Here is a 26,798-nt window from a genome sequence, read left to right as displayed (position 1 = left end):
ATGTTCACGATGTAGAAATTGACCTCAGTGCTGATTTTGAGATCCTTAGCACATCAATTGTTTGTGCAGATTGTTAGGGCAGATTTCACCATTGACAATGCAATCTGGGGCAAATCCATTTTCAATTCTGCAACAAAATCTGCAAGTAACACATACAAATTTTGGTGCAGACTTGGTGCAGAAATGTGAAAAATCCACATAAATGACACTGTTATGTGCACTTAAAGTATACCTAAGTTTAAAAAAAAAAAAAGATCATGATGACTGCGCTTCATTGTATAATCATAACTGTGAAGGAGTGGGTCTTTTTTGGGCTTCCTTAAGGTCTTCCTCAACCATATCATTCTCTGTTTCACTTGCACAGCTAGACATATTTCTCTCAGGAGCAGGAGGCATCTCTCTTCTGTGTAATCTGCCAGTACTGTATATGCAGTGACCTTACTTCCTGCTATGTTTGTTTTCTTCTAGGGAGCTCAGAAAGCCGATAAAGAGGGGAAGATCTCACTTATGATCTTAGCAGTGCTTCTATAAGGCTGAAGATCTCAGCTAGCTCTGATACACCCTCATTTCCTGTGAACCGTCTTCTGTGTCTATGTTACTAGACAGATTTTTCAAATGAAGTGACTTAGAAATTTGCTAATTACATTATTCCCTATTAAATTAAATTGTGTGAAAGTACAGTGCCTCCTTAAAGCTGGGTTCATAAGTGATTGAAAATCCAGCGGAAAAAATCTGCGGTGGATTTTGCTGAGTTTCCGCAGCAAAAACAGCAACAAAACTGGCACAGGAAAACCAGCAAAGGCAAATCTGTAGCTAATCAGTCCCGTATGACTGCTGCTTAAGAGGCAAAATGAAAATGATTGTTTCTATGCTTTGATTGTTTATCATCATTGTTATCCTAATATTATCCTAAAGATAAATAAAAAGTGTAAAATAATTTAAAGACTGCCCAAAATACCTCCAGCATCCTTTACTATGCAGCACTGTGCAAAGATGAAGACATAAACTATAGCGCTGTATACTTAACTTTGTCAGGGAGAGAAAAGTAAACTTGTCACTTTGTGTTACTCTCCGCAGCACAATGCGACTGTCTGTTGCACCCAGGGTACTATGGACGTTTGATCAGATTGATGGAGGGATGAACAATCAATCTCTACTAAGACAGTGAGCTGTATTGGCTGTAACACATTATTCTGTCAAAGATTTGGCATTTCAATCGATGGGAAATGATGTGTGATCATTTTAATTTATTATATTTCATTTTCCATCAATCAACAAAGTGAGGCTATGACATAATAAGTGGTTACAGCCACTGCCAATCATGCTCGGTCAGGTTGTGCTTCCCCTTAGGTTGCCTCTTTACACATCTTCAGGTATTTGTTTTCCGAATGACACTAAGTACTAAATCACAAGAAAAATTAATAAAAAAGTCATTCAAACTTTATTTTTATTTTTTTTACTGTAGGACACGCTCAGTAGCTAATACTGGCTAGTAATAGATAAAGGTTTTCATAAAGAAGAGCTTTAACCTCTCCTGTCATATCTATTTTAGTAACTACTTGCATTCCCAATGTAATAACAATTCCGGACTATCGGTTCTTATGACTGTAATGTTTTGTTGTTCCTCTGTTATTCCTTTTAAAGGTTGAGAAATGAACTGGCAACATTCTTCAATAGCGTCCAACTAGATATTACCAGTTGGGGGGGGGTGTCCCTGCACAGTCTGACACTATCTAGTCAGTGCTGCAGTGGTACACCCACAACTGGTAGCACACAGTTGGACTCTAGTGCAGACTGTTGGCAATTTATCCATATATTTCTAGCTGGAATAATAGAGGAACAGCCCCAAAATGGCAAACATATTTATTTACCCTTGTGTAATAACAAGCAACATTTCGGTCTATCACAGGACCTTTCTTAAGCTTGTAAAAGGTCCTGTGATAAGACTGAAACGCTGCTTGTTTCTACACATGAGTGAATAAATATTTTTTGCGCTTTTTATCTTCTGTGGTCCTAAAATTTCTTCTTTCTATTGAAATTTTAGACTGACATGCTTCACTTGCTGTGAATGTGAAGTGATCTTTTGTACGTAAATGAGAAAAGCTGGATACATAGATAGATAGATAGATAGATAGATAGATAGATAGATAGATAGATAGATAGATAGATAGATAATCTCCAAAAAGCAAATGATGAGGCAGCACTCCAATGTGGATAAAGGGTGTCAGACCCGTTTATTTCCCCAGTGGCACTGGGGAAATAAACGGGTCTGACACCCGTTATCCACATTGGAGTGCTGCCTCATCATTTGCTTTTTTGGAGATTATCTATGGACTTATTGCCTACAGTTCATGAGGGATTGCACCCACTTCTCACATCTGCTGTGCTGCTGCTGTTTTTTGTTTTTTAGATAGATAGATAGATAGATAGATAGATAGATAGATAGATAGATGGACAGACATGATAGATAGACAGACATGATAGACAGACAGACATGATAGATAGACAGACAGACATGACAGATAGATAGACAGACATGATAGACAGACATGACAGACAGACAGACTAGATAGATAGATAGATAGATAGATAGATAGATAGACAGATGGTCATGATAGATAGATAGATAGATAGATAGATAGATAGATAGATAGATAGATAGATAGATAGATAGATAGATAACAGACTGACAGACAGGCATGATAGATAGATAGATAGATAGATAGATAGATAGATAGATAGATAGATAGATAGATAGATAGACAGACAGACAGACATGATAGATAGACAGACAGACATGATAGATAGACAGACAGACATGATAGACAGACAGACATGATAGACAGACAGACAGATACAGTAGCATGCTCAGCTTTCTGAATTCAGTTCTTGAGATGGGGTGGATATCAGAGTATATCAGAGGTGGGACCTGTATCTATCAGACATTTATGTCATGTCCTATCTATATGACATATATGTCCAGATGGAACAACCCCTTTAACTGCAATGTTCTCTGCAGCGATCCGTCAGTGACAGCTATCACTTAGCGGCATGTATGGATGCGTCCAGGCATACCTGCAGAGTATTTGCGGCTGATGTGTATTGTTAAACATGCTGTAAGTTACAAAAGGTGTTATTAAACAAGAAAAGCAAACACAGGGCTGGAGCGCATAGGATAACTGTTAACCACATAACACGGGCTCAGTTAATCGCCGGCCTGTTTTATTTTGTTGTGAGAAGCAGCACTTTAACCACATGTACAAACACAGACATGATGTCATTGGATCCATACGTGATGTTTTTCTACAAGAGTTATCTTGCTCCATGAAACTAATTATGAAGGAACTCCATAGCTTGTTTTATTAGTTCAGTAAAACACTTCTTGGGTGGCTGAACAACACTGGCCCCTCTGGCACATATGTATTAACTATAAAATAAGCCTGTTGTGTCCTATTGAAAAAGTTAGAAAGGTTCCCATCAGTGGAGCCCTATTAAAATATACAAATATAAACTGGATCCACAGTACAAACCCCTAGGGCCAAATTAGACATGCCTAATCCTTTACCTCTGACCTTGGCAGGCACAGCACATTTCAAAGCTGAATCGGATCGAGGCGCAACAATGATAGTCTGTTACTCCTAAGCCGGTAACTACTGGACGGATATTATCAGATACATTTATATGAAATACAGAATATATATCTCAAGGAATTGACACTAACAACAGAATAGTAAAATAAACTGGATTAACGAGAAAATGAGAACCGTATATTATAAGCCACGGTCTCTGATGAGAGGTTTAAAGGCAAAATAAATTGAAGGAAAATAAAGTTTGAATGTAGATATTGTAAAAGTTTCTTCTATGTGAGGGTTTGATGCGATTTTTTTTTTTAGATTTTTTAGAATATCAGTGAGATCATATAACACAGTATTATACTTATAGATACATGGGTACAGTCCAGTACTCCAATACTACAGCTTCTCCTTAAAGGAGTTGTCCGTGATCTTATTATTTTTATTAATTCATCCACCCCCCTCCTCCCTGCCAGACTTATTAAGGCAAGCATATTTACCTGGCACCCACCTCTCGGTTCCACTACTGCTTTCTTTACTTCACGTCCGTCTCTGCATGTAAACTTCTGGAACGAATAGGTCATATGCACCACTGAAGCCAATGACTGACCACAGTGGTGACGTGTCCCTAAGTGGCATGTCACTGCTGGGTCAAGACGCATCACCGCTGAGGCCAGTCATTAATAGAAATGAGCGAAGTACCGTATATACTAATTTGATTCAGCTGCTTTGCCAAATTTTACAAAAAACATTTGCTTCGTTACAAATTACTTAATCACGAAGCGCATTTGTTTGTAAATAGTGGGTGCAATGTCAGGGAGATTGCGCCACTCCCTGTCATTGTACCCCTCAGATCCCGCATTCATAGCTGATTGCGGCATCTGACAGTAATAATACAGTGTAAAATAAAAACATTTAAAAAAAAATCACACTTACCTCCTCCGTTCGATCGCGAAGAGCCAGCTGCCGCCATCTTGATTGAAGATCTAGCGCAAAATCACTGCACACAGGATTTTATCCGAGATCTTGAATCAAGATGGCGGCAGCCGGGTCTTCGCACTCAAGCAGAGGAGGTAAATATGATTTTTAACAGTTATTACCGCCATTCAGAGAAAATTGATTCACTACCACGAAGCACGAGGAAATTCTGCTTTTCAGCGAATTGAATTTTCCATGAAATTCGGAACAAAATCAACTTTGTGGGCTTTGACTCGTTCAACACTAGTTATTGACTGCAGTGGTACACATGACCCCGACCATCCCAGGAGTTTATATGCAGGAACCAAAGTGCCATGAAGATGGCACTGAGTCGCGGGGAGTAAGTATGAATGCTTTCATTCACAAGTCCAATGATTGGACCACTTTAAGGAGTTGTCTAACCTCACGAATATTATTCTACAAAGATTACAATGCTTTAAAATAACAAAGAAAGCAATACTTTACCAACTCCCTACTAGTCTGATGTTGATGCTTCTGTGGCCCTCTGTTGGTCTCTGTTTACAGTGCTCCAGAGATGATGATGTGAGGTTCCAGAATCCACTGCAGCCACACATGTAATAAATTATTATAAATACAAGTCAGGTCCATAAATATTGGGACATCAACACAATTCTAACATTTTTGGCTCTATACACCACCACAATGGATTTGAAATGAAACAAACATGATGTGCTTTAACTGCAGACTGTCAGCTTTAATTTGAGGGTATTTACATCCAAATCAGGTGAACGGTGTAGGAATTACAACAGTTTGCATATGTGCCTCCCACTTGTTAAGGGGCCAAAAGTAATGGGACAGAATAATAATCGTAAATCAAACTTTCACTCTTTAATACTTGGTTGGAAATCCTTTGAATTACAGCCTGAAGTCTGTCTGGAACGCATAGACATCACCAGATGCTGGGTTTCATCCCTGGTGATGCTCTGCCAGGCCTCTACTGCAACTGTCTTCAGTTCCTGCTTGTTCTTGGGGCAGTTTCCCTTCAGTTTTGTCTTCAGCAAGTGAAATGCATGCTCAATCGGATTCAGGTCCGGTGATTGACTTGGCCATTGCATAACATTCCACTTCTTTCCCTTAAAAAAAACTATTTTGTTGCTTTTGCAGTCTTCTTTGGGTCATTGTCCATCTGCACTGTGAAGCGCCGTCCAATGAGTTCTGAAGCATTTGGCTGAATATGAGCAGATAATATTGCCCGAAACACTTCAGAATTCATCCTGCTGCTGCTTTGTCAGCAGTCACATCATCAATAAATACAAGAGAACCAGTTCCATTGGCAGCCATACATGCCCACGCCATGACACTACCACCACCATGCTTCTCTGATGAGGTGGTATGCTTAGGATCATGAGCAGTTCCTTTCCTTCTCCATACTCTTCTCTTCCCATCACTCTGGAACAAGTTGATCTTGGTCTCATCTGTCCATAGGATGTTGTTCCAGAACTGTGAAGGCTTTTTTAGATGTCGTTTGGCAAACTCTAATTTGGCTTTCCTGTTTTTGAGGCTCACCAATGGTTTACATCTTGTGGTGAACCCTCTGTATTCACTCTGGTGAAGTCTTCTCTTGATTGTTGACTTTGACACCTACCTCCTGGAGAGTGTTCTTGATCTGGCAAACTGTTGCGAAGGGTGTTTTCTTCACCAGTGAAAGAATTCTTCAGTCATCCACCAAAGTTGTTTTCTGTGGTCTTCCGGGTCTTGTGGTGTTGCTGAGCTCACCGATGCGTTCCTTCTTTTTAAGAATGTTCCAAACTGTTGTTTTGGCCACGCCTAATGTTTTTGCTATCTCTCTGATGGGTTTGTTGTGTTTTTTCAGCCTAATGATGGCTTGCTTCACTGACAGAGACAGCTCTTTGGATCTTATCTTGAGAGTTGACAGCAACAGATTCCAAATGCAAATAGCACACTTGAAATGAACTCTGGACCTTTTATCTGCTCATTGTAATTGGGATAATGAGGGAATAACACACACCTGGCCATGGAACAGCTGAGAAGCCAATTGTCCCATTACTTTTTTTCTGTTAACAAGAGGGAGGCACATATGCAAACTTGTAATTCCTACACCGTTCACCTGATTTGGATGTAAATACCCTCAAATTAAAGCTGACAGTCTGCAGTTAAAGCACATCTTGTTTGTTTCATTTCAAATACATTGTGGTGGTGTATAGAGCCAAAAATGTTAGAATTGTGTCGATGTCCCAATATTTATGGACCTGACTGTATATATTAAATGTATTCAATATATAAAATATCCTCTTACTGGGTATAATTCTTTAAGCTGGGAGTAATAAATGAGACACAATAGTGAGATTATAAAAAACAGGTGTATTATACAGTGTGGAAATACTGATATTACAATTATTATTATTATTGATGAGTATACATGAAGATATAGTGGAACAACAAAGAAATAAATATTACAAACAGAGAGACTAGTACACAACGATAGTTACAGTTACTTAGCTAATTACAAAATTACTATATGAAGTTAGTCTCAACAAGACAATTTGGTAACTAAACAACCAATTACTATAACCTTACTTTTTAGTTTCTTTAGGTTTCTCAACCAGTCCTTCATCTGGCTCATCCAGTTTTCAGCTTCTCTGTCTTTTCTTCTGTGTCTTTGCTCTCTTCTGCTCTTCCTCTCTCGTCCTTTTCTTCTTTCTTCCTCTCCTTCTCAGGTCTCAAATCTTGGCCTTTTATATGCTTAAAAGCCAGTTCTAGCATCTTCTAGAAAATGGCTTGGACACATCTGATTGGTTGTTGCTTATGTTTTTTTTTTAGCAATTTCCAGTTAACTCTCGAAGATTGCTAGAAGTAGCTGGAATGTTGTTTCTCCAGGATTTTTACAACATTTTCTTGCCCAACTACCCATTGTACATCTAATGGACAAATTATTGAATTTTTGTTGTTGTTTTTTTATATTTGCCATGTCCCTATCTATATTTAAAAAATAATCCTAAAATCATGCAATTTACAGACCTAAAATTTATCAACTGCTTGATCTTTGAGAGCAGACACTTAGGCATGATGGATAGTAGGAGATCTTATTGACTTTTATTGGAGATTTTTCTAGGCTTGCTCTGTGACCTGTGCAGAAGTCAGGATGGGGTAGATAAGCTGTGATATCACCTACTGTGAATGAAGGAACCTGTGTTATCTATACAAAGGTGATATCTGTCATTGTAATTCTGCCTGGGATGATAAGGCGATGGCTGCTAAAAGGTTACCTGAACAGGACAGTAGGTCTCGACATATTATTAGGCCTAGTGTGAAAACTGAATGATTTTAGATTTCTTTTTAAAATATAGATAGTGATAGGTAAAATTAAAACAAAAGTCACCAAAAATTCTAAAAAAAATTCTGTTTAACATACAAACATGATTTAAAAGGAAATCAGTCACCAGCAACCTCCCTATCAAACTGTTTGCACAGACACATAGCTCTGGTTCACCAGATTAAAACACGTTTTTTCTTAATCTGAGGCTCTATTTTCTAAATTAATATATTTTATTAATTATGCAAATTAGACCTTTGGTGCAGTGAGGGTGTCACCATTGCTCTTTTTGCACCCAAGCTCCACTCCTTTCTGTGGCCACCACCTCCATTGCTGCTTTGATTGACAGGGTCAGGCAATGACAAAGCAACCAGGGTGGGGCTGGCCACAGAAAGGAGCTGAACTTGGGTGCAACAAGAGCAATGGTGACACCCTCACTGCACTAAAGGTCTAATTTGCATGCTAACAAAAATTATTATAACTCTGGAACGAAGCCTCGGATCAACAAAGGAAAAACAGCATTTTAATCAGGTGAACCCCAGCTATAATAACTGTGTATTCCCCTCTAAACAATATGCAATTTTCTGATTATATATTCCCTTTAACTATAGGAAGCCAACACTAGGTATATAAACACTAGCCATGCTTGCTGGAATAGAAAAGTTGCTGAAAGTTTTCAAAAACCAGAACGATTGGAAGAAAAAATACTTTTCAGACAAGTTAGGACAATAAGCAGATATCTGGTGTTCCACTCTGGAGCAATGATTAACTTTTCACCTATTAGAAACAATGGCTTTAGATTGCGAGATTCTTACTTTTCTCTGTAATTTTGTTCATATAGAGTGTTTATTTGCTGATCGTGATATGTGAAGTATTTCTCTGGTTGTTTGCAAATGTTCAAGGTACAGCGTGGAAAGGAGATAATAAGGAAGTCTGATTACTGGCATTAAATGCATTGTACAGTCTGGCCGATAACACCAGCTGTGGTCTCATTCAGGCTCTGAAATTTAGATCAAATAAGAGTCGTCAAGTAGTGTAATTCCGGACCTGAGGTTAACTGTATCAGCTATTAATTTCCTGGTTTCTCAAAGCACTTTTGCAGAGTCATCCTCGCAGGCATGGTTCATTCAATGCTAATGTAATGCCCGCTGTCCCATCCATGAAGAGATCAGAATGAGAACATTGGGTCTGCTGTGAGTCGTTAGAAAATAATAAGGGATTGATAGGAGAAAATAAACAAGTTTGCTGTTAATTTTCCTAATAATGGCATTGCTGCTTTATTCCCGTTATCACTCTGTGCTATTGACATTAGCTAGATTAATACTTTATTATCAAGCCAGAGTTTTTTTCTTCACTTTGCAAACAACGAACCACATGATTCATGGCAAGAAGTATAACATTTAATCTATTGGTTTAGTGTTTGTCTTATCGTGTTGAAATTCCTCTTAAGTGGACCTAATTAAAGCTTAGAATAGATACAAAACATACAGTATCCTACCTCCCAACTTTTTGAATGGTCAAAGAGGGACACTCATGGTTCATTGTGTGAAAGATCCATTTTTCCTGCATATCGTATACACTTCAATAGTTTTGTATCGAATACTGAAATAAAATACAAGGAGGGCTCTAATATGCATATGGGAACCAACCGAACACTTTCTGGATCAATATTACACATCTAATAAAGAAAATCTAAACCTCAGTTCAAAAAGAGGGACATTTATGGAGCAAAGAGGGACAGAGGGACTTGGGTCAAAAAGAAGGACTGTCCCTCCAAAAGAGGGACACTTGGGAGGTCTGCAGTATGCAAGGGGTAGGGGTGTAGCCAGTCCCTATACAGAAATAAAGGATCTTATTGGCCCCGAGTGGTATGTGTGGCTCCCTACTACAGGCAGGCAGACACAGTCGTAACTTAAAGAAGACCTTTTAAGGATTTTTTTGTTTGTTTAATTAAGTACCTTTACTTGCTGCCATCTTTTCTCTTTTTTTCAAATACCCCTTGCATGCCCCTGCAGTTTTTGCACCCAATATGTTAATACTGAGCATGCAAGGGGTATTTGAAAAAAATAGCAAGGATGGCAGCATCAACAGAGGGTACCCTGCAAGTAAAGATACTTAACCACTTCAGCCCCCTTAGCTTAAACACCCTTAATGACCAGGCCCTTTTTTACACTTCTGACCTACACTACTTTGACCGTTTATTGCTCGGTCATGCAACTTACCACCCAAATGAATTTTACCTCCTTTTCTTCTCACTAATAGAGCTTTCATTTGGTGGTATTTCATTGCTGCTGACATTTTTACTTTTTTGTTATTAATCGAAATTTAACTATTTTTTTGCAAAAAAATGACATTTTTCACTTTCAGTTGTAAAATTTTGCAAAAAAAACGACATCCATATATAAATTTTTCTCAAAATTTATTGTTCTACATGTCTTTGATAAAATAAAATGTTTGGGTAAAAAAAAATGGTTTGGGTAAAAGTTATAGCGTTTACAAACTATGGTACAAAAATGTGAATTTCCGCTTTTTGAAGCAGCTCTGACTTTCTGAGCACCTGTCATGTTTCCTGAGGTTCTACAATGCCCAGACAGTACAAACACCCCACAATTGACCCCATTTCGGAAAGTAGACACCCTAAGGTATTCGCTGATGGGCATAGTGAGTTCATAGAACTTTTTATTTTTTGTCACAAGTTAGCGGAAAATTATGATTTTTATTTTTTTCTTACAAAGTCTCATATTCCACTAACTTGTGACAAAAAATAAAAAATTCTAGGAACTCGCCATGCCCCTCACGGAATACCTTGGGGTGTCTTCTTTCCAAAATGGGGTCACTTGTGGGGTAGTTATACTGCCCTGGCATTCTAGGGGCCCTAATGTGTGGTAAGTAGTTTGAAATCAAAATCTGTAAAAAATGGCCGGTAAAATCCGAAAGGTGCTCTTTGGAATGTGGGCCCCTTTGCCCACCTAGGCTGCAAAAAAGTGTCACACATGTGGTATCTCCGTACTCAGGAGAAGTTGGGCAATGTGTTTTGGGGTGTCATTTTACATATACCCATGCTGGGTGAGATAAATATCTTGGTCAAATGCCAACTTTGTATAAAAAAATTGGAAAAGTTGTCTTTTGCCAAGATATTTCTCTCACCCAGCATGGGTATATGTAAAATGACACCCCAAAACACATTGCCCAACTTCTCCAGAGTACGGCAATACCAGATGTGTGACACTTTTTTGCAACCTAGGTGGGCAAAGGGGCCCACATTCCAAAGAGCACCTTTCGGATTTCACCGGCCATTTTTTACAGATTTTGATTTCAAACTACTTTGCACGCATTTGGGCCCCTAAAATGCCAGGGCAGTATAACTACCCCACATGTGACCCCATTTTGGAAAGAAGACACCCCAAGGTATTCAATGAGGGGCATGGCGAGTTCATAGATTTTTATTTTTTTTGCCACAAGTTAGTGGAAATTGATTTTTCTTTGTTTTTTCTCACAAAGTCTCCCTTTCCGCTAACTTGGGACAAAAATTTCAATCTTTCATGGACTCAATATGCCCCTCAGTGAATACCTTGGGGTGTCTACTTTCCGAAATGGGGTCACATGTGGGGTATTTATACTGCCCTGGCATTTTAGGGGCCCTAAAGCGTGAGAAGAAGTCTGGAATATAAATGTCTAAAAAATTTTACGCATTTGGATTCCGTGAGGGGTATGGTGAGTTCATGTGAGATTTTATTTTTTGACACAAGTTAGTGGAATATGAGACTTTGTAAGAAAAAAAAAAAATAATAAATTTCCGCTAACTTGGGCCAAAAAAATGTCTGAATGGAGCCTTACAGGGGTGTGATCAATGACAGGGGGGTGATCAGGGAGTCTATATGGGGTGATCACCCCCCTGTCATTGATCACCCCCCTGTAAGGCTCCATTCAGATGTCCGTATGTGTTTTGCAGATCCGATCCATGTATCCGTGGATCCGTAAAAATCATATGGACGTCTGAATGGAGCCTTACAGGGGGGTGATCAATGACAGGGGGGTGATCAGGGAGTCTATATGGGGTGATCACCCCCCTGTCATTGATCACCCCCCTGTAAGGCTCCATTCAGATGTCCGTATGTGTTTTGCGGATCCGATCCATGTATCCGTGGCTCCGTAAAAATCATATGGACGTCTGAATGGAGCATTACAGGGGGGTGATCAATGACAGGGGGGTGATCAGGGAGCCTATATGGGGTGATCACCCCCGTCATTGATCACCCCCCTGTAAGGCTCCATTCAGAAGTCCGTACGTGTTTTGCGGATCCGATCCATGTATCCGTGGATCCGTAAAAATCATATGGACGTCTGAATGGAGCCTTACAGGGGGGTGATCAATGACAGGGGGGTGATCAATGACAGGGGGGTGATCAGGGAGTCTATATGGGGTGATCACCCCCCTGTCATTGATCACCCCCCTGTAGGGCTCCATTCAGATGTCCGTATGTGTTTTGCGGATCCGATCCATGTATCCGTGGATGCGTAAAACTCATATGGACGTCTGAATGGAGCCTTACAGGGGGGTGATCAATGACAGGGGGGTGATAAATGACAGGGGGGTGATCAGGGAGTCTATATGGGGTGATCACCCCCCTGTCATTGATCACCCCCCTGTAAGGCTCCATTCAGATGTCCGTATGTGTTTTGCGGATCCGATCCATGTATCCGTGGATCCGTAAAAATCATATGGACGTCTGAATGGAGCCTTACAGGGGGGTGATCAATGACAGGGGGGTGATCAATGACAGGGGGGTGATCAGGGAGTCTATATGGGGTGATCACCCCCCTGTCATTGATCACCCCCCTGTAAGGCTCCATTCAGATGTCCGTATGTGTTTTGCGGATCCGATCCATGTATCCGTGGATCCGTAAAAATCATATGGACGTCTGAATGGAGCCTTACAGGGGGGTGATCAATGACAGGGGGGTGATCAGGGAGTCTATATGGGGTGATCACCCCCGTCATTGATCACCCCCCTGTAAGGCTCCATTCAGATGTCCGTACGTGTTTTGCGGATCCGATCCATGTATCCGTGGATCCGTAAAAATCATATGGACGTCTAAATGGAGTTTTACAGGGGGGTGATCAATGACAGGGGGGTGATCAATGACAGGGGTGTACAGCTCTGTAAATGTGGATTGCTACAAGGGTACCGTACTCTTTCAATGGGGTAGAAGCACCCACCAAAACAATCCACATTCACTTTGGGAGCTAGCCATGCAAAAGTTCATCCAGCCTGGCAGTAGCATCTATGAGGCATAGTGTTTTTAAAGAAATAAACTGCAGCATTTTAAAAGGCATTTTTGAACAAGTGAGTGGAAATCCTGTTTCCGATGACAGTAATTAAGCATAATACACAGTTACTTAGCATAGCTGAGCTAAAAAGGTACACGAGAACATTAGTACCAGTGTAATTTTAAATAGCATCGCTTCTGAAAAAAATAATCAAAGTTCAAGAGCTCTGTTTTCTGTTTAATGCAAGAGCTTCGGAAGATGTCAACTCCATTACATTCATGGTTAGGCAGAACACAATAAAATCAGCCCGGAGTTTATGTGGTGTAGTGTAGGCTGCTTCAGCTACTAGCTATTCTATACTGCATCACTAATCAGGCGTGACCCGGCTATCTGGAGCTGATGGCGTCTGCAGGTAAGATAACGGCAAACATGGCTGCGGTTGAAAAGCTTTTTTTTTTGTTATCTTTTATATATTTTGTTTCTTTACTAATTACCGGTAGATGGAATCAGTAACAAGGTTTACATTAGTGTTGGGCGAGTATGCTCGGCACATCGTGGTGTTCGGCCGAATACCGCGTGTGCTCGAGCACAATGCTCGAGTCTCCTCCCTGCACGTTTGTTGGCTGCTTGATGGCGGCGGCTGTCCCGCTGTACTCTGTCTCCAGACGCCAATATTTTTCATGGTGTGCGGTCCCCGCCTTACACCAGCATGTGTCAAGTAACATCATCTGTGCCCTGACCAATGCAGTTATTGGGAAGGTCCACTTAACGACTGACACATGGACAAGTGCTTTTGGCCAGGGATGCTACATTTCCCTGACGGCACACTGGGTGAACGTTGTGGAGGCTGGGAGCGAGTCGTACCCTGGGATGGCACAGGTGCTACCGACGCAAACGATTGCGGGCCCTACTTCCATCAGGGTTTCCACCGCCACCTACTTTGGTGGCTGCAAACCCCCCCCCCCCTTCTCCTTCTCCTCCTCAACTTCCACCTCTGAATTATCATCCTGCAGCACCAGTCAGCCATCAGTCAGTAGCTGGAAGCAGTGTAGCACTGCAGTGGAGAAGGGGCAACAGGCAGTTCTTACACCATGCCGCTGCAGAGCTGTGGCAGGAGATAATGGACCAGACTGAGCTGTGGCTCTCGCCACTCAACCTACAACCAGGCATGATTGTGTCTGATAATGGCCGTAACTTGGTGGCGGCTTTGGAGCTCAACAAGCCTACACACATACCATGCCTAGCCCACGTGTTCAACCTAGTGGTTCAGCGGTTTCTCAAAACTTACCTGCCTGAGCTACTGGTGAAGGTGCACTGCATGTGTGCCCATTTCCACAAGTCATCAACAGCTTCCGCCGGTCTGGCAACACTGCAGCAGCGCATGCAATTGCCAGCACACGACTGTTGTGCGACGTGAGCGACGTTGTGAGCATGCGACGTTGTGAGCATGCGCTGGAACTCCACGTTACACATGTTGGCCAGGCTTTGTGAGCAGCAGAGGGCAGTAGTGGAATACCAGCTGCAACATGGTCGTCGCCTTTCCAGTCAGCTTCCACTCTTCACAAGCGACGAGTGGGCATTGATGTCTGACCTCTGTGAGGTTTTATGCAACTTTGAGGAATCAACACAGATGGTGAGGGGCGATAACGCTATTATCAGCGTAACCATCCCACTTCTGTGTCTACTCAAATGCTCGCTGCTCACAATTAAGGCGGACGCTTTGCATGTGGAAGAGGTGGAAATTGGTGAAGAAAGTACACAGGGTGATATCCAGACCACCCTCAGTTCGTCTTCTTAGTGAGAATTGGATGATGAGGAGTTGGAGGAGTAGGAGCAGGAGATGGTTGCCTCTGCTACAGAGGGTAGTAACCATGGAAGTTTTATTCCATCGGTTCAGCGTGAATGGGTAGAAGAGGAGTAAGAGGATGAGGGGATTGAGAGTCATCCTCCTGATGAAGACAGCGAAGTCTTGTCTGTTGGGACTCTGGCTAGGCTGCCTTTCCTGTGTCCCTCGCGTTGTACGCATTTTGGCCAACACCGATTACTGGTTGTTCACCCTTATCGCCCCCTTCTACAAAGAGAACTTCTCATCTCTCATTCCTGTGGTGGAGAGATCGAGCAAAATGGTGCAGTACCAGACGGTCCTTGTGGAAAAATTGCTCCAAAAATTTCCACCTGACAACGCTGGCTGCAGAGTACGTAGTTCCTTGGCCAACCGAGGAGGGGAGATGAGAGGAACACACAGCAGTTCCAACAGAGGCAGGGCAACACTCTCCAAGGCCTGGGACAGTTTTATGACACCCCGCCAGCACCCTCAACCTAATGCGCGGTCTAGTGTCACAAGGAGGGAAACATTTTGGAAGATGGTGAAGGAGCACGTTGCAGAAATGTCACCATCCACAGTGAACTCTGTGTGCCTTACAACTATTGGGTGTCCGAGCTGGACACGTGGCAAGAACTTGCGCTCTACGACTTGGAGGTGCTGGCCTGCCCCACCGCCAGCGTTTTGTCAGATCGTGTATTTAGTGCTGCTGGGGGCATCCGCCTGTCAACTGAAAATGCTGACCTTTTCACTCTTATAAAAATTAACAAGGCCTGGATTGCCCCTGACTTCTTTACTCCACCAGAGGAAAGCGGCTGAACATAAAGGCATTCTAAATGTGGCTTTTATGGTGTATTGAATACACTGTATTCCCATGCACCTCTTCCACCACTAAAAAGGGTATATAGTTCAATCTCCCTTTTTTCGTCCTCCTCATCTTATAAACATGCTTATTAGGCTGCCCTCGCCCCTAATGTTTTAGAGGGTCAGCTCAGCAGCGGGCCCTCACCCATAATATTTTAGAGGGTCACCAGCAGGCCGTCACCAATAATTTTTTTGAGGATCACCAGCAGGCCCTTAACCATAATGTTTTAGAGGGTCAGCTCAGCAGCAGACCCTCAACCATAATGTTTTAGATAGTCAGCTCTGCAACAGGCCCTCGCCGACAAAATGTTTTAGATGGTCAGACTCGGCAGCAGGCACTAGCCCACAACATTTATTAGATGGTTAGCTCAGCAGCAGGCCCTCACCCATAATGTTTTAAAGGGTCACCAGCAGGCCCTAACCCATAATTTTTTTCAGGGTCACCAGCAGGCCCTCAACCATAATGTTATAGAGGGTCAGCTCAGCAGCAGGCCCTCGCCCACAACATTTTTTAGATGGTCAGCTCGGCAGCAGGCACTCACCCACAAAATGTATTAGATGGTCAGCTCGGCAGCAGGCCCTCGCCCACCAATTTTTTTAGATGGTTAGCTCAGCAGCAGGCCCTTGCTCCTAATGTTTTTGAGGGTCACCAGCAGGCCATCAATCATAATTTTTCAAGGGTGTGTATGATACCCTCCTTTATGTGTAATAAAGGGTGTATTAGAGTGCCGGTTCCTTGCAGTTTTTGACAGCTCTTTCCCTTAGTGCATTGGCTTTATGAGTGTAGGAGTCCCACTACCTGAACAATTGTACCACAATGTGAAGGAGCCCCTCCATTATGTGATATACAGGTTGTATCGGAGTGCCTCTTCCTTGAAATTTTTTACAGCACTTGCACTTCTCATACAAGTACATATACAGGAAAGAATGTTTCCTAACAATTTTTCCTCTAAAAATCGATTTTATCTTCGGTTTTGTGCGTATTATTGTCAGTCTGTAAAAGTGGCGTACTACTCGGACAACATCGTTCCCAGCAGCGACCTGGGAGTCCAAGATGCATCCAGACATCCTCCCCATGCTGTTCCTGAACCATTTCAGTGGTGTTTCCATCAATTTCTGACCTTTTCCTATGAACCAGATACCTTCACCTCTTCAGAGCAGGGGGTGCCTGGTGTTTAATGCTCGGGTTCTCCCATTGACTTCCATTGTGCTCGTGTGCTCGGTAGAGTACCCGAGCATCCCGAGGTGTTCTACTCAAGCACCCGAGCACTTTGGTGCTCGACCAACACTAGTTAACATAATAACAGTTAAATCCAAATGAACAGAGAACAACTGCATGTAATGACACCACACGTAAAAACTGGCCTTACTTCGAGTAAGCAATGGGCCCATCTACTGGTGGACATGTATATTACACCTTATTCCCACTGAAACCACTCTTCCATAACGACAGATAAGGACGCAATAAATAAGATACAGAATCTCCAGCACAATTGTCTATTCTTTTCTTATGACCATGGTCAGTGGCACATTCATAAATGGACTGCATAGTGCGCCTAAATGCATAGAACTGAAAATTTAAGACATTTTTAATCACTATCATTTATTTTTCAGGGAAACGAAAGAAAAAAAAAACTCAAGCCTGATCATCACAGAAAAAAATGCAACCTCACGAAGGAAAGGCCATCTGGCCAACAACAAGTTAACAAATGTGTGATCATGAATTGCCCAACCTTCCCTGTCCTTTTTTTTTAAATGAAGCTCAATTTCATGGGACACAAAGCAATTTAAGGCTAGCAGTAAACTACGATCTAGAATTTAGTACAGTCAGTTATGAAATGCGAACAATAACTTTTCTAAATGTGAATGTTACAGGAGACAGCGATGAACACAGAAGTGTTGTAGAAGGTAATGGGTGTCTTTCTACCTGACTAGAATTTCCTGTCACACATTGCTAGGGTTTCCTAGACCTTAAAACCCCTTGAGATGTTGTGTAGGGCTCATGAGGCTAACCTGCAGAAGCATTTTCATGATTCTTAGATATAAAATGCCATAAAGTAAGTTGGCTTTCTGCTTTTGTGTAGCTGCCAGAGACAGGAAACATTTGTAGCCTATGTTAAGACTACTTTTGCAAAAGGAAGGTATTCTTAAAGGGGTTTTTCCAGAGGAATATTTTTTGTTATAAAAAAAAAAACAGACAGAAACTGTTAAATTAAAAAAGATTCATTACTCACCTCCATCACTCCCCCGTTGCTGTTGCTCGACTGCTGCTCTGTTCCCCACAGCTTTCTACTTCCTGTCCAAGTTCAACATGATGGAAATACGATAAAAGGCCTACTCAGCCAAACAGTGGCCATGGCGGTGACCCGCCTCACCCAGTAATTTGGTGATCTGGATTTTCCTGGATAAGAGCAGCATAAGAACAACAGTGACAGGGGATCGGTGGAGATGAGTAATGATTCTTTATTATAGTTAACCTTTTTAAAAAAAAAAATCTCCACCGAAAATTATTTTAAAGCATATGTACAGTATTTACAGTGTAGGATATGTTTTCTCAGAATCTTGCAGGATGGATACTATGGAATTTGTGGGAGCTACGTCTATAGCATTTATGCCTTGTGTAACTATGTTTGCGAGCACCAATGAAGGGATTTACCACAAGCAGCTTGTCACTGTTGGATCATGAGCTGCTTAGGGACATGTCACTGAGGCTGCAGTGGACGGGACCCCCGGCCATACCCTGGCCAAAAGTCAACAAGCCAGGGACCAGATCATCACCAAATGGAGCCAAGGGAAACCCCCTTTAGGTAGAGGAAGAACAGTTTATCTAGTTTATCTGTATATGTACTACATGAAAATGAAAATGTTGCATTATTTATCTTCACGTCTAGTCATACCCAGAGCTGCATTCATTATTCTGCAAGCTTCTGAGAAGAACTTATGTTGCCTTTTTTATATTAATGTCTGTACAACACATACTTTGGAGATTTACATCCAGTGGAGTAAAGTCTCCCCATCAAGAACTGTCATATGTAGGTAAATTAAATGCTGCTAGAATACATTGCCACAGACAGATCAGACTAAGGCCTCATGCACACGACCGTTGTTCCATTTTTCACTGATCCATTGTTCCATATCTGAGTTTTTTCCCCCTCTGATTTAAGTCCTCTTCCGTTCCGTTATTGCACAAAACATATCCGTATGGTTTCCGTATTTGATCCGTTTTTTGCGGATCGTATACAGAAACAGTAACTTATTAATCACCAAGCACATGAGCAATATGGGCTGGGCATGTCATTTCTACAGTATGGATCAACAAAATACGGATGAAATACAGATCACATACGGATGTGTTCCGCGTGCGTTCCGTATTTTTTGCGGACCCATTGACTTGAATGGGGCCTCAGACCATGATTTGCGGACAATAATAGGACATGAACTACTTTTTTGCGGAACGGCCATGCGGACAAACGGAAACGGAATGCACATGGAGTAAGTTATGTATTTTCTACAGCCCCATTGAAGTGAATGGTTCCACATACGGTCCGCAAAAAAAAAAAAACGGAATGGAAGCGGAAAGAAAATAAGTTTGTGTGCATGAGCCCTAAAGCTGTGGTGGTCCACTGATCTGTGGACAATCCCTTGTTATATGTCCTCTTAGGGTACTTTCACACTTGCGTCAGAGGATTCCGGCCTGGCAATCCGGACACAAACTGATGGCATTTGTCAGACGGATCCGGATGCGGATCCGTCTGACAAATGCATTGAAATACCGGATCCGTATCCCCGGTGTCATCTGGAAAAACTGATCCTGTATAAAATTGGTTTGCAATTTTAAAGGTCTGCGCATGCCGGAACACTAAATGCCAATTAAATTAATGTAAACTAATGCCGGATCCGGCATTCCGGTAAGTGATCAATATTTTGGGCCGGAGAGAAAACTGCAGCATGCTGCAGTATTTTCTCCGTCCAAAAAAGTAAGAGGGACTGAACTGACGCATCCTGAATGGATTGCTCTCCATTCAGAATGCATTAGGATAAAACTGTGATGGAACTTAATACCGGAAAACTAAAACTTTAGTGTAAAAATACTCTTAGCAAATAAAATGTAAAATCTGCGAAAGGAACCCCCTACCCTCTATTAGGCCTCTTTCACACTGGCGTGCAAAATGCGCTGTTGTGTGGGCATTCCGCATCACGGATGCGGTCCCATTCACTTGAATGGGTCCGCAAATCCGGAGATGCGGAATGGTGCGGAACGGAACCCTACGGAAGCACTACGGAGTGCTTCCGTGGGGTTTCGTCCCTTACTTCCGTTCCGCAAAAAGATAGAACATGTCCTATCTTTTTGCTCAACGGCCGGATCGCGGACCCATTCAAGTGAATGGGTCCGCGATCCGCTGCGGCTGCCCCACGAACTGTGCTCGTGCATTGCGGCCCGCATTTTGCGGGCCGCAGCACGACCACGGGCCGCACACGCCAGTGTGAAAGAGGCCTTAACCAGAGTGCTGCTGCTGTTCATACATGTACTTGCATTATAATTACAATCAATCCCAAAAATAAGCAAACCCTTTAACACATTAATGACCCAACCCATTTTTGTTTTGTTTTTTCCTCCCCTCTTTTCAAGAGCTGTGAATTTTAAGAGTCATATGTAGGTTACTTTTTTTGTGAAACACATTGTATTTTTAATGACATTTACTTTACTATAGCTTGTACTGGAAAATAGAACAAAAAACTTTGTGGATAAAATTGTTTAAAAAAAAAACACATTTCAGGCTACTTTTACACTGGAGTTTCTGGGTCCGCTTGTGAGATCCGTTTCAGGGATCCCACAAGCGGCCCAAAACTGATCAGTTCTGCCCCAATGCATTCTGAATGGATAAGGATCCGTTCAGAATGCATCAATTTGGCTGTGTTTGGTCTCCGTAGCGTTTTTTAGACGGTCACTAAAATGCAGTTTGCAGCGTTTTGGTGTCCGTCTGACGATGCGGAGCCAAACGGATCCGTCCTGACTTGCATTGTAAGTCAATGGGGACGGATCCGTTTTTCACTGACACAATATGGTGCAATTGAAAACAGATCCGTCCCCCATTGACTTTCAATGTAAGTCAGGACGGATCCGTTTTGACTTAGACTTTTTTTTTAATGAATAATGCAAATGGTTCCGTTATTAAAGGATACAAGCGTTTGCATTATTGGTGCGGATCCATCTGTGTAGATACAAGACGGATCCCCACCAAACGCGAGTGTGAAAGTAGCCTTAGGCCTCTTTCACACTTGCGTTGTCCGGATCCGTCGTGTACTCCATTTGCCGGAGGTCCCGCCGTAACACCGCAAGTGAACTGAAAGCATTTGAAGACGGATCCGTCTTCAAAATGTGTTTAGTGTTACTATGGCAGCCAGGACGCTATTAAAGTCCTGGTTGCCGTAGTAGTAGTGGGGAGCGGGGGAGCAGTATACTTACCGTCCGTGCGGCTCCCGGGGCGCTCCAGAGTGACGTAAGAGCGCCCCATGCGCATGGATGACGTGATCCATGCGATCACGTCATCCATGCACGTGGGGCGCCCTGACGTCACTCTGAAGCGCCCTGGGAGCCGCACGAACGGTAAGTATACTGCTCCCCACTACACTTTACCATGGCAAACAGGACTTTAGCGTCCTGGCAGCCATGGTAACCATTCAGAAAAAGCGAAACGTCGGATCCGGTAATGCGCCGAAACGACATTTAGCTTAAGGCCGGATCCGGATTAATGCCTTTCAATGGGCATTCATTCCGGATCCGGCCTTGCGGCAAGTATTCAGGATTTTCGGCCGGAGCAAAAAGCGCAGCATGCTGCGGTATTTTCTCTGGCCAAAAAACGCTCCGATCCGGAACTGAAGACATCCTGATGCATCCTGAACGGATTTCTCTCCATTCAGAATGCATGGGGATAATCCTGATCAGGATTCTTCCGGCATAGAGCCCCGACGACGGAACTCTATGCCGGAACAAAACAACGCAAGTGTGAAAGAGCCCTTAGTTTTGTTTTTTCCATTTTGTTTGTACAGCATTCACGGTGTCCTAAAAATGACATGACAAACTTATTATGCAGGTCAGTATGATTACAGCCATATCAAATTTATACAAAAAAATTTACTTTTCTTTGCATTGCCATATTCTGACATCTACAACTTTTTTTTTATCTATTCGTCTAGCTGAGCAAGGGCTTCCTTTTTTGAGGGGCTAGCTGTAGTTTTTATTTGTACCATTTTGGGGTACATACATTTTTATTTCTTTTTATTCAATTTGTTTGAGAGACAAGGTAACCAAATAGTGCAGTCATACCCATTATGTTTCTTTTTTTATTGTTTATTATTATGTGTAAAATTGGGAAAGGCAGGTGATTTTAAATATATTGTGCATGGTTTTTATTTTATTTTGAAGATGCGATCCTCTGATCGCTGTAAGAAGGTACAAGGACTCATCATGGATGATAGGTACGTGTCACCGAGGTTCCTGGCCTCGCTGGAGTAAGAGCTGGTTTTTATGTGTCAGCAGCAGATGCTGTTTGACACCTTGATACTTAGTATGGCTATAATAGCTGATCCGGGATGGCTATTACTGGGAGTAGTCAAAGTGCTGCGTGGGTGACTACTCCCCATGTTCCAGGCCGGGTTTTGCCAGGCATAAAAACCAGCCAGCACTGCTAGGTGGAGAGGATTGTGTGCTGTGATCTGTGGGCTGTGTTGGGATCTGTGGCTTGAGCCGGGCTGGAGGGCTCAGACCCCTGTGAAGGCGAACAGGATGCCTAACGCCTGCCTGTGGACTTGACAAGGCAGAACTTCCAACAGGGTGTGAAGTAACACCCAGGAGAAAAGGTGACTGTTTTGTATATGAAATTTTCATGTGTGTGAACGATCACCAAGCAACTTGCGTTTTTGTTTTGCCTTGACGTGTGAATAAACACTGATGTTTTGAACGAAGAACTTGTACTTTGCCTAATGTGCTGCACCCGCTAATCCTAACTACCAGAGCGAATCCCCACATTTGGTAGAGGATGCAGGCAAGCGCAGTGAGTCTGGCGTAAAAGCAGATATATTTTTTGGTTTGCATTTTTGGGCACGGTTGTATGTCGTACGTCAAACCAGCGGTATTACAACCCGTACCCCATGACAAAATGGAGGCTGTTGTGAAGGCCCTCATGGAAGCTAATCTACAGCAGCGAGACCAACCTGCACCAACGGGAGGCTAATAAGCAGCAGCAAGAGACCAACCAGTTGCTGCTACAACATGTGATGGCTTTGCAGACAGCAGGAGCAACCCCAAGCGTCCACGATGCCCGGAAAACAGTCATTGCAGCGATCCCTAAGATGACACCCACAGACAACATCGAAACCTACCTGGTGATGTACGAGAAAGTGGCCACCAGGGAAAAGCTGCCCCCAGACCAGTGGGCTGAAGTTATCGCTCCTTTCCTGGCATCAGAGTCCCAGCGTGTATATTTCGACTTGCCGGACAATCAAGCAGCCGACTACCCGAAGTTAAAGGGTGAGATTTTGGCAATACTGGGGGTAAATGTGTTGGTTCGGTTTCCACTATGGGCCGGACCCAGGTAATCTGCTGGCGGTGTCAGGAACCTGGCCATATAAGGGCTGAGTGTCCCCATCGGGTTGAGCCCATGGACACTAATTGTGATTACCGTCAGTCACTGTATGCTATGAAACTGTGTGACACAGGTACCCCGGAGGCTCTAGACCACTTGTGCCAGGTGGAAGTGGGAGACACTCAAGCTGAGGCGCTGCTGGACTCAGGGAGCTTGGTGACCCTAGTAAGGGCTACCCTAGTGTGGTCCACTGAGTATACTGGGCATAAAGTTGGGGTGATGTGCATTCACGGAGACTTAAAAGACTACCCCACAGCGCTGGTGACTCAAACCAGGGTAGCCGGCAGGTGGACCCACGAAGTGGCAGTCGCCGCAAACTTGGACTATGAACTCATAATTGGGAGAGACTTCCTGGGTTTCCCAGCCCTATGGCTGGTTGTGAGAGGGACTGGTACCCCTGAGTCAGGGGTGAGCCCAGGAGATTGGCTTTGTTCAGGAGGACGGCCAGAACCCTGGGAACCTGAGGCCGAAGTGCCAGCAGTAGGGGTCACCGCTACCTCGGTGGAAGAGGGAGAGACAACCCTGCGTAAGGTAATGGTGGGAGACGTGGGGGAATTGCCACCGGGACCTGAGTTGGCAGACCTAAACGTCTCCGGGGAGAATTTCGATACAGCCCAAAGCCAAGACCCAACCCTATCCCGGGCTTGGGAGAAGGTGTTATAGTTGATGGGGTACCCCAACAACCTGGGGCCGAGTCGATGTTTCCCCATTTTGCGGTCAACCAGAATATGCTATATCGGGTAAACCAGCTGCGGGGTGAACCATTGAACAGTTCGTGGTGCCCCAGGCTTATCGAAAACTCGTGTTAGAGTTAGCCCACCAACATGTTCTCGCGGGTCATCTGGGACTGCAGAAGACACAGGACCGGATACTACAACGGTTTTACTGGCCCAGTGTGTTTAGAGAGGTGGATGACTTTTGTAATATTTGCCTAACCTGCCAAACAACTAGCCCCCAGCACCTGTTCTGCAGTCCCTTAGTGCCTCTCTCAATTATCGAGACTCCATTTGATAGAATCGCTATGGATCTCGTAGGCCCAGTACCGAAGTCCGCTAGAGGGCACCAGCATATCTTGGTAGTCCTAGACTACGCCACTCAGTACCCGGAGGCAGTGCAACTGCGACATACATCTGCCAAACTCATAGAAAAGGAGTTAATAGAGATGTTCTCCAGAGTGGGGATACCTAAAGAGGTTCTGACTGACTAGGGGACCCCTTTTATGTCCAAGGTCATGCGGGAACACTGTAAGTTGCTGAACATCAAGCAGATACGGATGTCCGTCTATCACCCGCAAACTGACGGCCTAGTAGAAAGGTTTAATAAAACGTTAAAAACCATGTTAAAATAAGTAGTGTCTAAGGATGGGAAGGACTGGGACCTCCTTCTGCCCTATCTTATATTTGCAGTGCGAGAAGTGCCCCAGGCCTCTACTGGGTTCTCGCCCTTAGAACTTCTATATGGCAGACGTCCATGTGGTCTGTTGAATATAGCCAAAGAGGCATGGGAGCAACAACCCACACCATATAAAAGCATTACTGAATATGTTACCCAAATGCAGGAACGTATAGAATCCGTGTTGCCGTTGGCAAAGGAACATATGGAGGCAGCTCAGCGAGCTCAAAGTCTGGTGTGTATAATCGGCAGGCTCAGGTCCGGATCTTTAACCCAGGAGATCGGGTTTTGGTTCTGGTACCGACAGTGGACAGTAAGTTACTGGATAGGTGGTAGGGACCCTACGAGGTACTCAAAAAGGTTGGAGAAGTAAACTACAAGGTACACAAGCCAGGGCGGTGGAAACCGGAGCAGGTGTACCATGTAAATTTGCTCAAACCTTGGAAAGATAAGGAGACCAGTACTGACAATAGCCCGCGGCCGAGTTTTCTAGGAGGAGAGGTTCTGGCCCCTCGTCTGATGTAAGGGAAGCGGTTGCCACAGTTAAGATTGCTGACAACCTCTCATCTAAACAGACTCAGGAGGCCAGGGAGTTCGTCAGCACGAACACGGACGTGTTCTCAGACCTCCCTGGATGCACTTCCATAATCGAGCATGAGATTGTCACTGAGCCTCAGGCCAAAATCCAGTTGAAACCATACCGGGTACCTGAGGCTCAGCGACAAGCCATCTCGGAGGAAGTGCAGCTAATGCTGCAACTAGATGTCATTGAGGAGTCCAAAAGTGAGTGGGTAAGTCCAATAGTCTTAATACTAAAGCTTGATGGGTCATTACGATTCTGTAACGATTTCCGGAAACTATACGAAATGTTTTGAACCTCACCAAAGGGTACTGGCAGGTACCCCTAACGGAGGCTGCCAAAGAGAAAACGGCCCTCATCACACCAGAGGGGCTATACCCGTATAAGGTGTTACCCTTTGGTCTGCATGGTGCCCCCGCCATATATATTTGGCGGGGGCACAACTTAAGCAGGGAGGAATCATGACTCCAGATGGAAAAAAATGACGAATATTCTAAAAAACGAATATATAGCACTATATTCAATTTAGTGCTATATATTAGTTTTTGAGAATATTCATCATGTTTTCCATCTGAAGTCATGATTCCTCCCTGCTTAAGTTGCTTGACAAGCAACTTAAGCAGGGAGGAATCATAACTTCAGATGGAAAAAAATGACTAATAATCTAAAAAACTAATATATAGCACTATATTCTATAGTGCTATATATTCGTTTTTGACCCACGCCTGTATTGATCGTGTAATATTCGCATATTACACGATCATTACCTTGCTGATTATCGAGTAAAAAAAAAAAAGAATGTAGAATATAACGAATATTCGAATTCACGAATATTCGCGAAATATCACGAATTCGAATATGACCCCTGCTGCTCATCACTAATGGACATTGTGCTGCGACCACATCGTTGGTACGCTTCGACTTACCTGGATGATATTGTCATCCACAATACCGACTGGGAAAGTCACCTGCCAAAAGTGCAGGCTGTAGTAGACTCCCTTCGAAAAGCTGGACTAACCGCTAACCCAAAAAATGCGCGATAGGGTTAGAGGAGACAAAATACTTGGGGTATGTCATTGGGCGCGGAGTGATCAAACCCCAAGTAAACAAAATAAAGGCGATAAGAAATTGGCCCCGACCTGTCACCACTAAACAAGTAAAGTAATTCCTAAGACAGATGGACGCCTCTGAAGTAGGCCTTGGTGCTGTTCTGTCTCAGGAAGTCAACAGGGAGGAGCATCCCGTTATCTCCCTCACCCCTGCCGAGACCAGGTACAGTATAGTGGAGAGAGAGTGCCTGGCTATCAAGAGGGCACTCGAGTCTCTCCACTATTATTTGTTGGGGAGAACATTCTGCCTGGTGACTGACCACTCCTC

The sequence above is a fragment of the Bufo bufo genome, chromosome 9 (assembly GCF_905171765.1).
Source record: "Bufo bufo chromosome 9, aBufBuf1.1, whole genome shotgun sequence".
Taxonomy (NCBI): Eukaryota; Metazoa; Chordata; class Amphibia; order Anura; family Bufonidae; genus Bufo; species Bufo bufo.
Note: the sequence above shows the minus strand (reverse complement) of the source record.